General features: G+C 35.8%; 1 protein-coding gene and 1 pseudogene across 5 annotated transcripts in view; one reads left to right on the top strand and one right to left on the bottom strand.

The window, feature by feature from the left end:
- Positions 1–14,060, bottom strand: part of PLCL1 (phospholipase C like 1 (inactive)) — a 371,310-nt gene that overhangs the window by 223,711 nt on the left and 133,539 nt on the right. The window lies entirely within an intron of this gene.
- Positions 1,007–1,843, top strand: LOC308630491 (adaptin ear-binding coat-associated protein 1-like; annotated as a pseudogene). Its single transcript has one exon. The product of its transcript is annotated as an adaptin ear-binding coat-associated protein 1-like (transcript).

Below are 14,060 nucleotides of genomic sequence, written 5' to 3'. Positions count from 1 at the left end.
GAACAAACTTAGGCAATGTTTAATATAATAAATGGGTTGTTCTTAAGTATATTAGGCTTTCTTTTCTCTTTTCCTTTCCATGATACTATAACCTCAAACTGATAAAGTAGAGCAAAGATTAGATGATCCAAGTCAAAAAAAGAGAAACAAAAATAGAAGAGGCACAAGAAGAAAGACTTCTGTGTAACTTCATTTGATTCACTTCACATCCCCTCTACCTAACCTCCTGAAGCTCCTAAAAGCTGAAAAGAGAGAGGAAGGAGTTTTTGCTGAGGATTCCAATGAGTCACTGTGAGTCACAGAACTGGGCCAGACCACCCCTGCTGGACTACTAATAACAGAGCTGCAGTCACTGCCAAGTGAAGACGGGAGCTGTTACAGCTTGGATCTGGAATGTCCCCTGAAGTCTCATGTGTTAAAGGCTTGGTCTCCAATGCAGCAATGTCCAGAGGTAGAATATTTAAGAAATGATTGGATCATGAGGGTTCTAACCTCATCAGTGAACTAATCCATTTGATGGGTTAATAATCAGAATGGATCACTAAGGGCTGGTGGAAATAAGCAGGTGAGGCATGGCTGGAGCAAGTGAGACACTGGGCATACCCTTGGGAACTCTATATCTTATCCCTGTCCCCCCATATAAAGCCCCCCCCACACACACACACACACACTCTTTCTGCTGGATGAACTGAGCAGACTTCCTCTGCTGTGCCATTCTACCATGATGTTCTGCCTCACCTCAGGTCCAAAAGCAATGGACCCTGCCAATCATAAACAGAAAACTCTGGAACTGTAAGTTCCTCCTCTAGGTTGTTTATGGCAGATATTTTGGTCACAGCAATGAAAAGCTGAATCACAGAGCTTTTCTTGCCACCAAACACAGTGAAAGAGTAGAAGTTTCTTCCTCTGCTGTTAAGGAACATGGTACCTTGTCACCTAGGAGGTGGCACTTCCTTCTGGAGTGTTTATAAGACTGCTAATGTATGTGTATAGGACAAAAACTGAGATGTGGAGTGAATCCCAGAGGGCGGCCAAGTTGGAGTATGAATCTATGCTGTCTGTGAAGTTGGATGTCAGCAATTACCCGGGGGGTTTCAACCACAGTAACAGGACATCTGACTGGAAATCAGAGCTGCCTGATTGGACTGGTTGTCTCCAAATCACTCCAAAAGGGAAGACTGCCTATATCAAACTCAAAAATAAAGTTTCAGGAGAGCTCTTTGCCCAGGTACAGTAGAGCAATATCCTGGTATTGCTGTGGAAACAGTGACAGATTCTAGCTGCTACTTTGTAATTCGGATCCAGGAATGGTACTAGGTGAAGTGCGTTCATTGGCACTGGATTCACAGATCTGGGAGATGCCTTTGATGTTAATGTCTCCTTACAAGATCACTTCAAGTAGATAAAGCAGGAATCTTGAGATTTCTAAAGAATCTCAGGAAACGGACACTTGTCCCAAGTTGGCTTTAGGTTTCAAGGATGGACAGACCACCAAATTGAGTATCAGGAACATTACAATCAAGAAAGGAGGTGGTTTTAAGCCCAGGACTGCAGGAGCTGGGGGTCTAAGCTTACTTTCTCCTCCTCCTGGAGGCAAAGTCACTATTCCGCCACCATCTTCTTCAGTTGCCATCAGTAATCATGTCACCCCACCACCCATTCCAAAATCCAACCATGAAGGTATAATTCAGATGTTCTCATGGATTTGGATTCTCCTGCACCTGTCACAACACCAGCATCAGCTTCAGTTTTGGCAAGCAACGGATTGTGGGGAGATTTTAGTACTGCATCCAGCTCTGTTCCAAACCAGGCACCACAGCCACCCAACTGGGTCCAGTTTTGAATAGCATTGACAAGACAGCAAGGACAGACTTAAAGAATAAAAACGACATTGAGGGCACTAACCTGTGAGGGAGTTTAGAAACCCCTACCCTACCCCAAACCAAAATTAATGGACAATCTTTTTCATAGCTTTTCCATTACATTCAAGCAGATTTATGTCACTCTCCTATATCATTACTTGCTATACAGCCAAGAGAGTATCTGTTATTTCCTGGTGATTAGCAATTCAGAAGAACAGTAGATCTTACCATACTTGTGGCTGGCTATGCGGGGTTCAAAAAGACCAGTATCTTTTTGAGGAGAAATGACCTCTAATCTGTAATTCTTTTCTCCATCTTTTAAATTCTTGAACTTATTTCAAAATCATCTCATGATCCTCGTGTGCCTCTTTGTGAAACCCTATTTAACAATTTCAGGGAAGACAAAGCCTTGAAACTTTCTTTTCCACTAACCTGAGACCTAAGAATGGAAAGGCCGACCTCAGTGTTTACAAATTCAGAATTTTAATAAGGGTAAGTTTGGAGAAAGATGGATTTCCTGGGTCTCTTCTGTATAGCCTCCTTCAGGGTTGTCTTATTCAATGAACGTCTAGCGCTAGGTGCAGCTCCATCACCCTCTGTGTGTTTACACGTCTTTTCCTTTGAAAAGTTGTATTGGTGGCACCACTGCTGTTGTGTTTATTGAATAGTGCAACATCTTTGAACAGTGGATGTTTCTGGAATGAAGGAAGTTCAAGGGGCTGTGCTTTCCAAGCCCTATTCTGTAGAAGTGTTTAATTTCTTGAAGCTCCATCTCATTGCTACATTTGAAATACAGCATTAATTTGTTCACCCCTTTATTTGACCTAATTTGAAAAGTAGTGTTTTTAACCTGATCCATAGAACAAAGAGGTTAAAAGCACTTAACTCTTATTCAGTATCCACATTGTCTTGCTGCCTGGGTATATGACCCCTTTCCACGAACATTTCTTTTTTAATCTATCCATCTAGCTCTTCAATAGAAAGCTGATATTACATATATTTTATGAAGGAAGCTGATATTACATATATTTTATGAATCACAGCTTTACTTGTGAAAGGTATTGTTTTAGATTTTGACACCTGCCAGCTAGGGTATCTTAAAAGCTAGGGTATCTCAAAAGCAAGTTGCTCTCCCATCACTTTCCTTTTCCTCTGCCCTGCCATTCCTTTTACAATGCTATGAAGACAGTTCGCCTCCTCAGATGAATGGGCACTACCTATTTTGTTTGTTAATGGGCAATTTTGAGAATTAAATGGGAGGATATAATTTCTTCCCTTAGCACCTATTTGGATATGTACATTCTGGCTGAAGGGAAATCCTTATGTTTAGTTTCAAATTATATTGTTTCTCCTGGATTTCATTCTTAACTTTTTCTAACTTTGAGTCCATGTTTCTCATTGCCTCCCCTTCCAGGCAGCTCTATTCTTACAGAGCCATGGCAGGACATTTTAAAATTCCAACAGAAAACACTAAAAAGAAAATCTGTAGAATCACTAGTGACTAACTATTGGGAACTTTTTTCTCAATCTTCCTCCATATTGTATTCTTTGGTATTCTCAAGATGATAATATATTATGTAATGCTGAAAAATTGAAAATAAAATATAAAATATATGTATATAAAGAATATGCTATATTGGTGCAATAATAGTAATTAAAAATATGGGAAAAGTTGAGAAAAAAAAAAAACAAAGAAAGACAGAAAGAACAAAAAAACACCAAAAGGAAAAAATGTCCAAACATATTACAACAATGACTATTGATATGTTGGTATATTTTTCTAGCTATACTTATTTCTACATTGCTGTTTCCAGATATATAAATAATTATTTTAGATCCTGTTGTATGATTTACTATTGTAACATCTAAGTTATTAGAAACTTTTTTTTCTTTATTGGTCCTTTTTAGTTATACATGATGGTAGAATCCATTTTGACATAATTATACAAGCATGAAATATACTTGTTCTAATTTAGACCCCAGTACCTCTCCTTAGAAACTTTATATAAACACGTTTATGACGCAGTTTAATCTTGGAATTAGGCAACAGTAAAGACAATGACTCATCAGTGATTTCACAAAAAAATAAAAACAAAGTTGAAAGATACATTCCCATCATTAACATTTCATCATATCGTTCTTATAAATACTTTGCAGATTGTGGGATTTAGTGTAAATCGAAAGAGAGAGAGAAAGTGTGTGTGCACACTAACAGTGCTTAAAAACACTTTCAAAATAACAATCCAATTCATACATCTTCAGAGCTAAAAACTAGACCAGTAGCAACAACATTAGCATGTATTCCATTCAAAGCATCTTAAATATTTATCAAAAATGTCTCTAGCATTAGATAGTATCTATCTTCCTTCTTTAAAAATAGGTGGAATCAAGTGAAAATTTTTGTATCAGTAACTGCCTGAAAGCTTCTGACAGATCTTCAAAATTAGTACTCAGTATAGGCATTTACATGTTTAATGCCACTGAGGACAGAGTTTAAGAAGTTTAGCCTTGACAATTAAGTCATTTATGTTGAGTGATAATATAAACTAGAAGAAATTTCTTGTGTGAAGAGCTAAAGTTCATGAAGACCTTTTCGAACATTCACTCTTGGAACCCAGCTACCACACGTGGAAACAAACCACATGTATGCACTGTGGTTAAGAGCCCCAGGAGGTCCCAGCTAAGGGTCAGCAATCACCGCTCAGCCAAATAAGAACAGCTATCACGAACACCAGTCTAATCACGCCTTGAGATGATCCACCCCAGCTGTCAACAGAAACCACATGCAAGACCCCAAGGAAGAACCACCAGATGAGCAAGTCAACCCACAAAACTAGAAGATGATAATAAAATGTTATTTTAAGCCACTAAGTTTTGGGTAGCTTGTTTTATAGTAAATGGTAACCAGAACACTTCCTGTACCCATTTTTTAAGGAAAAAAGAATAGGCTTAAGCTTCAGCACACAGGCCAGTTGTAGCTAAAATATCAAGACTGCTTTCTTTTTTTTTTTTTTATTGGTTGTTCACAACATTACAAAGCTTCAAGACTGCTTTCTAAGGCTTGTGGCATAGTTCAGTGGAAGAGCACTTACCTACCATGAGCAAGGCCATGAGTTCCATTTCCAGTACCACAAAAAAGAAAGAAAAGTGACTGAAAAGACTGCTTTCTTTCTTTTCATCTTGTTTCTATTTATGGCAAGTGATAGTGGGCTTTTATTTAATGATTAGAAAGGGAAACTTCAAATGAATATATTTAAATTAAAGAGACAATTTATTAAAGTATCAAGTAAATTATAATTTGAGTTTGAAAGCTTATAACAAAAAAATGTAAGGGTGAATGGCTATGAAAGGCCAACATAGGGGGAAAATTACACAAAGAGATGAAGAATAACATGGAAAGGTTCTAAGAGAACAGACTAAGATAGGTAAACCAAAAATCTCTTAGTTTGCTTAGGAGAAATAAAATGGCAATACAAAATCCCCAAACAGGTTCATTCCAGGCCTAACACATTCCACCATTCTCTGTCCATATTGCCACCTATTTCTGAGTTTCCACTGTAGGATCTCACCTCTCCCACAGGGATGGTTTGGGAGCTCTAGAGCATTGCTGCCCTGTTACTGGAGCTACTCATATATTCTTTAGAGGTTTTTTTAAAAAAAATAAGCCTCCTGAAGTTTGACAAGTTATTTGTTGACATGCTGTGAACAGTAAGTACACATATGGATGAGAGGAAAAATAGGACCATACAAGGCAAATTGAAAGCCATAACTGTTAATATAGTTTGAATAGAAGGAAAGATGGACCTTCATTCAGAATATATTTGGAATTGTTAGTCAACTACAGTCCCTGTAACAAAATACCTGAGATAATTAACTTATTAAGAGTAAAGACATATTTTGGCTTATAGTTTTGGAAGTTCCACTCCAAGATTAGGTGGACCCATTGTTTTGGACTTTCTGGTAGGGATGCTGAATGGCAATGCCAGAGAACACGAGGCAGACCAACCTCTCATATCATCCGCCAGAAAGCAAAAGTGAACAAGGAAGGAACCAAGGTTCACAATTACCTTCAAGGTTATAACACAATGATCTAAGGACCTCTTACAAAACCTCTCCTCCTAAGGGTCCATAGCCCCACCCAATTTGGGAGATATGCAATGTCCAACAATAGCAGTGTTCTAGAAGAAAAGATAGATATGCTAGGAAGGGAGTGACTCTAAATATTATTGAACTAAAAAACATGTAGACAAAGCAGGCCATCAGTTAAAAGAAAGATCAAAATGAGAAGATGTCAATGACAAAGATGTGGGAAGGTTTGACAGGAGACTCAGATGACAAAAAGGAGGGTGAGTGAGTTAGTATGTGGAGAAAAGCTGTAGTTTAAGTACAATTAGTAGACAGTTAACATTTGTGATAGATGTCCTTGGGATTTTGGAGGTACACAGTTTAGAAAATGTGGGTACAGGATTTCTCTTTGGCCGTGAGTGGCTAAAACAAACCAGCCTTACATTCTTAATGTCATATTTATTATTTGATAGAATTATAAATCACCACATTGCAGACCTTAAGTTTATTCCCAAGTACTAGATATTGAAATTTATAAGTCAGGGAAATCTAAGAGTTTACTACACTCCCTTGGGAAGAAATTTCTTCCCAGAAGCTGAATATCAGTGACTGATTAAGCAATCCATGGGCTAGAACTAACTAAGCCACCTCATCCAAAATTCAAGCTGATTCTTTTTTAAAGCTAACCAAATGTTTTTGGGTTTGTAGTTTTGGGTTTTTTTTGTTTGATTGTTTGTTTATTTATTTGTTTGGTACTGGGGATTGAACTCAAGGGTGCTTTACCATTGAGATATATTCCAAGTCTTTTTTATTTTTATTTGGGGACAGTGTCTTGCTAAGTTGCAGAGGCTGGCCTCAAACTTGTGATTCAGATTTCCTAGTCACCGGGGTTACCACCCCAACTGGCTAACCAATTTTTAAGACTTTCCCAACATACTTCCATAGTATATAAATAAATCCTCCGCAACCCTGAATAATTTGTTGCATATTTTTTACCTTATCACCCAAATAAGCACATATTCATTTCTAAATACTTTTAACATTTTCATTATGGAAAACTGCATATATTGATAAGTTGATTATTAAGAATTGTATCACCATCACTATTCAGAAAAAAAACATCAAGACAAGAGGTTTTCTTTTTTAAAAATTTTTTTATTTGTTCTTTTTGGTTATTTATGACAATAGAATGCATTTTAATATATCATACATACATGGAGTATAACTTCCCATTTTTGTGGTTGTATATGATGTCAAGTTACACTAGTCATGTATTCATATAAGAACATAGGAAAGTTATGTCCAATTCACTGTGCTGTCTTTCCTATTCCCTTCCTCTTTTCCTTCCCTTCATCCCTTTGTCTAATCCAGTGGACTTCTATTTTTCCCTTCTTATTGTGAGTTAGCATTATCTCTCTCTCCCACCCTTTTGTTGTGAACTAGCATCTACATATCAGAGAGAATATTCAGCCTTTGTTTTGGGGGGATTGGATTATTTCACTTTAGCATGATAGTCTTCAGTTACATCCATTTGCCAGAAAATGCCATAATGTCATTAAGTCAAGAGGTATTCTTAATCTTTTTGTTACTATTTCCATCTTGAAATAGTAAAATATCAGACTACATTTTTTAAAAAAAATTTATTTGTAGATGAACATAATATCTTTGTTTATTTATTTTTATGTGGTGCTGAGGATCAAATCAAGGGCCTCACACTTGCAAGGCAAGCACTCTACCACTGAGCTATAGTCCCAGCCCACAAACCACATTTTATGAAGGGCTGACTGCCTAATTTATTCAACAAATTGGTATGGAAACCAGTGTTGAAATCTGTATTCCCATCATATAGTCTATGTTCAGTTCTAGATCATTTCTAATTATTATGGAAACCCTAAATATTTAATCTATACAGTCTCCAAGTCTTCAGTCAAACATTTAAGTCCTCAGAATGCAATGAATACCTTCCTACTCATGACTCCCAGGGTGAAAAGGGTGTTTAACTGGGCAGCTCCCTGGCCCAGCTGACAGGCAGGCCTACACAGTGCTTGAGAGCAAGGCTCTGGAGCATATTCCAGCTCTGAGACTTCACTTCTTTAAATCACTATAGCCCTCTGCACTTCAGTTTCCTGAAAGAGTGTCAATAATAACAACATTGCTCATGCATTTGTGAGGGTTAAATAGGGCGATATGTGTAAAAGACTTAATACAATATGTGGCAGAGCAAGGATTATATGTCAGAGTAAGGACTATATCACTGTTGTTATTTGGATTTATTACAACTCAAATTAACTCAAAGCTAAAGGCAAATCCTATCAAAGCTTCAGTCAATGTCAATGAAGTTTCGCCTGAAAAAAGGATTGTGTCTTGTGATATAACTGCTTTCAATTCCCCAGCCATGAAGAATTCATCATGTTTGTCTCTCTCTGTGACCACAATTTTGCTGGTTAGGGTGCTTTCCTTAAATAACACAGCCCAAATGCAAAGGGAAAATCTGTAGAAACATAAGATATGTGAGATTGCATAACTAGTATTAAATTGTGAGATGCCAATTATAAGATTTGTAAATATTCTGATAAGACAATCAGTATGGACTGGAAAAAATCAGCGGATATTTTGTGAAAGATACACAGTTTCTTTTGGACCTTAAACTTGAAGAAGTGCATTTCAGGTGGGAGAGAGACCGTGGTAGAGGTAAGGAGGTGGGAAGAGTGAAGTAAGCACAGGAATTAAGGAATGAAAACAGGTCTTAGTGGGTAAGTACAGGTATGTTTCTCCAAGCATAAGGTAAAGAAATACTTATTCATTTATTAAAACTTTATTATATATCTTTAATTTTTACTTGTTTAATTTGTCTTTATTAAAAGCTTATAAATATCAAAATTAAATGTAAGTGCATTTTTTGCATGCCAATATTTATAATCAAGTCATAGATTCTTACCACAGCTAGCAATTTTTCACCCCAAACTTTGAAAAGGACCTTAAATTAATAAAGGTGCTCCTGTTTCTATTTCACAGGTTCCATGCCATTATAAGCAATACTCAACAACTGGTAAGATGCCTGAAATTGCCTGAATGGTTTGCTATTTTTAATATAAACCAGATTTTCAGAAGAAATACACTCACTGGATACTAAAGGCATAAATAGGCCTCCAATTTCATTTCCATAACCTTTCTCATTGAGCTGGGAAATTAAACTGCTCATAAATCAAAATATGAAGGGCTTTTGTGCTTTGGTTTGCGGAGAATATTAGATTGGCTTGCAAATAATGTTGAATATTTGCCCACTTTTAGAAAACAGCTGCAATAAATTTTCAGAAAATATGCCAATTTATTCCACCGTGAGTTCTATATATATCCTACAAGTCACAAGCCTATATAGCAGGTGTATCTCTTTACACTAGACACTGTCTTAACAACTGCAATAATTTGACTAAGCAAAAACCTATATGAGCAACCTTAGAGATTTTTTTCATATTTTATTGTATACTTGCTCTATTTTGCAATTGTTCCATTAATTTCAATTGTTTCACTTAATGAAATGTCAGAGTAAAATAAAGCAGCCTTTTGGTTAAGAAAAAAGAAGAGGATTTTATTTCAGGAACAAAAAGAAATAGTAACAATTTTCAATTCCAAGAAAGAAATTTGTCTTCCTCAGGAACTCTGTCCCCTGCCTGTCTCTGATTTAGCATCTCATACTATATTGTAGGGGCCAGTTTCCTCATGTTTCACAAACCTCTCAACATCAAAAGCACTAGAAAGAAAGATGATACAAGTGAGTCTTCCAAGGACCATTCTGAGACAGTATGGGATCACACAGTTGTCTCTGTGGCACTACTTTGTAGGAGTAGCTGCACTATTTTAAACAGCATTGCCCTTAATGTATTACATTCAAAACTATAATCGAGGGACCACTGAGAAATATTGAGTTCAAAGCCAAAAAAGCCAACAGAAAAATAAGGACCCAGTTGTTAGTTGACTTTGTGCCAAGAAATGGTATATATTATCTTAATTAATTAGACAACAATCCTGCCATAAGCATTATTATTATCTTCATTTTTCTAGATAAGGAAATCAAAGCAAAGAGAAGTTGAGAATTTCCCTGGTAAATGGAGCATCCAGGATTCAAACCCAAGCAATCTGATTTAACAACTTGTCATTTTTCTTCCAGGGACTTAACAAAAATAAATGTATTTCTTGTTCATGTTACATACAGGTCTAGCACATCTCATATAAAGTGGGCTCTCTTCTCCATAGTTACTCAGAGAATCAGCCACATAGAAGCTCCAATCTAGACACATATTTCCTCATTCAAGAAGGCAAAGAAAGAAAAGGAGGCACATCTCACAATGACCCTTAAAACTTCATCCTAGAAGGAACATTAATTCATGTCCTCTCATTTCATTGGTTCAAGTTTCACAGTCATGCCTAACTTCAGGAGGGATTAGAAAGGCAATCCTACTAGGTAAGGCAGAGAGCTAGAATACCTCAGGGCAGAACTAGTGACAATAATAAAGTTAATAAATGGGAGTTTCAAAGACAAAAGAAACATTAGAATTGGCAAGGTGAGTTTCTAAGAACTACTTCCATGTGTTTTAGTTATATTGAAATACCATTATAGCATATGGTATACGGATAAATGAGCTAAAGGAAATTTTTGTGCTTCAGTAGAATATTGTGCATTGCCTAGAAAATACCCTTCTGGTATCTGATTTGGATCCTGTGGATGTTATTTTTACAGCTCTATAGATTGCATATAACTGGTTACAATGCAAATAGCTCTGTCCTATAGAGTGAGTACTAGTCGAGGTTAAATTGACTTGCCTTCCTCAAGGTAAAAGAAGCTAATTTTACCTCCATGTGCAAATACATTTCAGCATTCTTAATCTATAAAAGTGGTTGATCTTTGAATTCTTTAACCTTTTACAGAATTTGCCTTGTTCATTCAATATGATTTAAACAAAATTTTTTAATATTATAAACATTTCAATATCTTCATGTGGACAATGATTTTTTACCATTTTATAAATTATATTTTAACTACACTCTTATTTCCATAATAAACTTTAATTTTTAGAACAGTTTTAGATTATAGAAAAATTGTGAAGATAGTACATACAGAGAGTTCCTATAGAACTCACATACAGTTTCCCCTGTTAACATTTTACACATATGACACATTTTTTACAGTTAATTAACCATTATTGTGGTACATTATAATGGACTAAAATTCATTCTTTATTCAGGTTTCCTTAGGTTTTACTTAATATCCTTTCTCTGTTCCAGAATTCCATCCAGGATACCACATTAGTTAGCTGACATGTCTCCAGAGGTTCTTCTGGATGTGATATTTTCTCACACTTTCCTTGTTTTGATTACTTTGATAGTTTTAAGGAATACCATTCAAGTATTTTGTAGAATATTGCTTGAGATTCGCTTGATGTTTCTCTTATGATCAGACTGGGATTATGGGTTTTGAGGGAAAGACCCCAGAGATAAAAGTCCCATTTTTATCACATCAGATCAAGAATACATAGCCATCAAATGACTTTCCATTACTGATGTTGGCCTTAATCACCTGTCTAATTTTGGTAAGTTTTCCCTACTGTAAAGTTACTTTTACCCCTTTCCCATGTACTCATGGATATTTATTTCATATTCGGGATTATAATCCAATACTACTTTATTTTGTTGCCCAAATAGTTCCATTTTAGGCCACTGGGAGCTCTTTTAACTGGCCCCTGAGTCTCTTAGATATAATCCCAATCATTGTTGATTTGTTTTTCTTTGTTGTTGTTGTTGTTGTTGCTGCTAATGCTGCTGTGATTTTGTTTTGTTTACAGTACTTCCCAACTTGCTAGCACTACAAGATAAGCAGACCCATCTAGTATATTGCCTGCATCGTCTTAGAATTATCTATTTCTTTAAGGAGCTCTGATTCTTTTTTTTTTTAAGAGCATGACATTAGAAACCAAGTTCTGGGCACAAGATGTGCTAAATGCTATGGAGCCTCATTGTTTCTAGGCTCTCTCGTCAAGAGAGCAAGGAAATAAGTATACAATATCTCATGTACAGACATATATCTATAAGTATTTCCAAACATATCCATTTCTGTTGATAGTAGCTAAACATGAGTCATACTAATGTCTCCAACTCCAAATCATGTGGATCATTCTAGCCCCCTCCCCTGGATTATCTGTAAACTCTCATTCCCACTGTAAGAAACAAGGCTACCACATTCCGCCATTCATTTACTGAATTGTTCCATTCCAATATACATGCATAGTATTATCAAAATTATTTATATCCCTATGTGAAATGATTTTTTAACTGGAGTACAGTGTTTACATACAGTCTCTTCTTTTGCCTTTAGTCTTTTGGACTCCACATATTTCCAAAATTATTTAGGTCAGCACCTTTTCCTATCATTACCTTCAGTGATTTTTATACACAAGTAATACAGTTATATTGTTTCATCACTTTCTGTATTCAATCCTGAACACCCCAACCTCCTAAGTGATTTTTAAATTTATATGCATTGTATCACTCTTAGTACTAAAGAATGTATGGACTCTAACAAGGCATAGTATCATATATCCACAATTCTTCATACAAAATAGTTTCATTCACTTAGAAAAAATCCCCTGTGCTTCATTTAGTCAACCCTGCCCTCATGTCCCTACCAGCCAATGATAGTTTTTACTGTCACTATAGTTTTACCTTTTCCAGAATACTTTTTATTAGAATAACACAGCATATAGCCTTTCACTTAGAAATGTGCAGTTAAGATTCATTCACATCTTTTTGTAGCTTGAGAATTCATTTCTTTTTGTCACTAAATAATATTTTATTATATGGATGTACCATATTTTTAATCTATTCATCTTGGTTGCTTCAAATTTTTGGTAATTATGAAAAAATACTGTTGTAAACATTCAGTTTTTACATGAACTCAAGTTTTCAAATCAATTTAGTTAATACCTAGGAGTATAATTGCTGGGTTATAGCTTTGTAAGAAACTGCCAAGCCATCTTCCAAAGTGCCTATACTATTTTGCATTCCCACCAACAATGAATGGGAATTCCTGTTGCTATGCATCCTGGCTAGCAATTGGTATTGTAGTATTGTCAGGGCATTCTCTCCTCCCATTCCAATAGATGGATTGTGGCGTCTCATATTTTAATTTGAAACTCATTAATGACAAGTGATGTTGAGAAATTTTTCTATGCTTATTTTTCTCTTACATACAATATGAGGTATTGTGTGTGTGTGTGTTTGTGTGTGTCTTCTTATGTAGGCAAATATCTTCTTTAGTGAGGTGTCTGTTTAGTTTTTTGCCCATTATTTAGACAGGCAATAACACTTTGAATAAATTATTTTCCTAGATACTATTCCATCTTTGAGTTTCCCTTCACTCTTACTTTTGAGCAGTATCAAATATTGTTTGAATTGTCCTTCTCTAAAAGCCAGCACTCTTAAATATTACCCCATCCTGCTCTCTTAAGTTATTGCAGGGGTGATAATGATAATGATCGTCATCATGTTAATATATATTGAGTACCGTGTGCCATAAAGTATAAGTGCATTTCATGAATCATTTCATTTACTCCTCATGACAACCCTAAAAGGTAGGTATTATCAACACCCCTGTTTTTTAAATGAAGAGCCTGAGACTTCAATAACATTATGAAACTAGCCCATGTTTAGCTCATGGAATATTTATACTGCTTAGAAACTAGAAGGCTAAAAAGCTATAAATAGCATAGATTCTTTCCTGGTTCTTAAAAATACTTCATTTGAGACACTGAATTAGTCATTTTTGGAAACTATTTTTAAAATCATCACTACCTATGAAATAGGAATGGAACAACCATTTATCTCCCAATGTATAAGTGGTCAAAATAATGTTCTTAATTCTGAAAATGTACTGTTACTAAATAAAATACAGAGAAGAACTAGGCAGTCCTTGCCACAAGGGTATAATGGTTAGGACAAAAGAATGTTTCAACATCTCCAAGTCCCAGCATGGATTTGACCACAAACAGCCACAGATATATGCCCACCAGACTCTCAATTGTGACAACTGAAGTTGACATATTGTCTGATGCTAATTTAGCCATTTATCCTATTATCTTC

Source organism: Spermophilus citellus, assembly GCF_964194105.1.
Source record: "Spermophilus citellus genome assembly, chromosome: 11".
Classification (NCBI taxonomy): Eukaryota; Metazoa; Chordata; class Mammalia; order Rodentia; family Sciuridae; genus Spermophilus; species Spermophilus citellus.
Note: the sequence above shows the minus strand (reverse complement) of the source record. Positions and strands in the feature narration are given on the sequence as shown.